A 2,500-nucleotide genomic window follows, 5' to 3' on the forward strand; every position below is an offset into this window, starting at 1 on the left:
GTGCGGTGGCACTGCTGTAGGACGTGGTTAAGGGTCTCAGGCACCGCGCAGCCAGCCCTGCAGAGCCTGTCCTGTCTTCGGCCCCTAGATGTTCGGGACCTAGTCGGAAGGGCGTTGATCCGCAACTTGCAGGAGTTGACGAAGTCTCGTCCTGACAAGAAGCGGGTCCCCTCCGCGACCCATCTGTGCTGCCCCGGGACCCTCTTCGACTCTTTCAAAGCGCTGCCATCGACACTCCCGTGAAGAGCATTCGCCCAACGGCGCGCTTCCCTCTCGGAAGTGTCGATGACCTCGCCGTGATCCATCAGGCGTTGCTGCGCCTTCTGGATCTCGAGTCGAAGATAGTCCCCTGGCAGCCCAGACGCGGCCTCAGAAGACAAGGACAGTTCCTTCAGGCGGCTAAGCCGAATCCTGGGCATACTCCACCGAAGCGAAGCAATACCCAGGCCTCCCGAACCGATGGCGGAATGGAAATAGGCCTTAGGTGTATCGGCCGGTAAACTGAGCCACTTCCTCACCGCACCACGTACCGCCACGTCACACCGATTGAGTTTCCCCAATCCCACAGACCCCAACGACGCCGCATAAAATAAGCTTGGCAACAGGAATATTCGCAGAGCGAATAGTCGCTGTTGCGGCTTAAGCGGTGCACGGGAGATCTTATCCAAATCAGCGACCAACGAGACTGACGGGTCGGAACGCAGACGACCGTCTGGAGTAAAGGGAATACCCAAATACTGCCAGGCGTCCGTCCGCTTCATCGCCACCAGCTTCTGACCACCGAGGAAGAAGTTGCCTTCATCCACGGTAGTCTTCTTCTGGTGGGGAACCGTTCCGATCGAGATGGTAAAAGACTTACCGACATTAACGGACATGCCGCATGATGCCAGGAAGCCCTCCGTACAGTCAAGCAATCGCTGCAGGCCCGTTGTCGTTGAGGCTGCGAGGATTAGGTCGTCGGCGAAGGCTGCCGACCCGATCCTCACCCCGTCGATATCCGCCCCGATGTCTTGGGGGAGGCTCCTGAGGAGTCTGTCCATCACCATGTTGAATATGCCGGGGGACATCGGGTCTCCTTGCCTCACGCCATGCATCGGATGGATGGCATGGGAGTGCCAACCACCCGACACAATGGTCGTGAGAGCATCAGAGTACACCGACCCGACATACCCAATCATGGGAGCGGGACAGCCCCTCAGTTCGAGCGTCTGTAATATCGCGGGGTGAGAAACGGTGTCGAAAGCCTTCGCGACGTCAACCGACGCAACAAAAAGCGGCTTATGGCGCGCATGGGAGTGGCGTAGCAGCAAGTCCAGCAAAAACACGTTGTCCGCACATCCGTCTGTCCTACGGAACGCTCTCTGCCTCCCATCCAATCTGATCAATCGACCCATCCGCCTAGCCAGGACTTTGTGGAATCCTCGCACAAGAGTCGAGGCGACGGTGATGGGTCGAAAATCAGACGGAGAAGAAGGCAGTCCGGTTTTAGGAATGAGCACCGTCCTGGCGTCCCTTAGGTGAATAGGGAGTCTGCGGCACCACATAATGAGGTTATAGATCCTTTGCAAAACCTCAAGGGGGGTTTTGCAAAGGAGTCTCGCAGACAGACCGTCAGGACCAGGTGCTGTCTTCCTACCCGGAAGAGCAATCCGTACTTCATCCGGATTAACAGGAGACCACAGAGAGGAGATGGTGTCCTCTCGGTTTTCACACGGAGGACAGCTGTCGCGCGCACCTGTCATAAGGGCTTCCCAATAGGGAACCATAACATCTTGGGGGATGCCATGGTCACCCACGGGGCCATCCCTTATGACATCCAAACAGCGCCGGGGGTCCTTACGCCACAGTTCTTGCACTATGCCGTAATTCCTCCGGCGCTGTCTGCGTCGCGAGAGCGGTTCCTCCGGTTGCGCACGGCGGCCTCGACGCACGACTCTCGCTGCATGAGGTACCGGAAAGATATCCGCCAGGTAAGCGGTGAGCCTTTCCAGAATACTCCCGCGATCCTCTCTTCCAACCAGGGCACAGATTTCATCCAGGGTATTAGCCTGGAATCCATCGCACCCTAGTGGTTCAAGGCCGCGGAAATACTCCAGGAAGACCCGATCGCTATCCTGGACCTCCACCGCGAGATCGGGCGCCTCAGCCACCGGCTGCAGTGACTCCTGTTGAATGCGGCCAACGTGCTCCATCACAAGCGCTCGGTAGTCCTTGTGCTTCCGAGCGCCCTTGATGGCATCTAGCGACCTGCCAGGCAGGAACCCAATAAGCGCTTGATTGATGAAGCGCACACCCTTCATGGACAGTTCTGCCTCGCGCCGCGCCAGCAAAGACACCTCCTCAGCACTCCAACGTGCCTTTGCTGGCGCCGCGCGGTTCACATCATCTGACCAATCAGGGTGAGCGGACCTCATGTGAACGCCCCTACCGATCTTGGTAGCGAAGGATCTATCACAGCCTGGGAATTGACAAGGGAAATCGACCGGCCGGGAAGGGGGAT

The 2,500-nt window shown here is 58.0% G+C and overlaps 1 pseudogene; it reads right to left on the minus strand.

Annotated features, from left to right (window-relative positions):
• The window catches only part of LOC143260323 (large subunit ribosomal RNA), a 7,603-nt pseudogene that overhangs the window by 1,944 nt on the left and 3,159 nt on the right, over positions 1 to 2,500 (minus strand).

The sequence above is a fragment of the Megalopta genalis genome, chromosome 11 (genome assembly GCF_051020955.1).
Source record: "Megalopta genalis isolate 19385.01 chromosome 11, iyMegGena1_principal, whole genome shotgun sequence".
In the NCBI taxonomy this organism is placed as follows: Eukaryota; Metazoa; Arthropoda; class Insecta; order Hymenoptera; family Halictidae; genus Megalopta; species Megalopta genalis.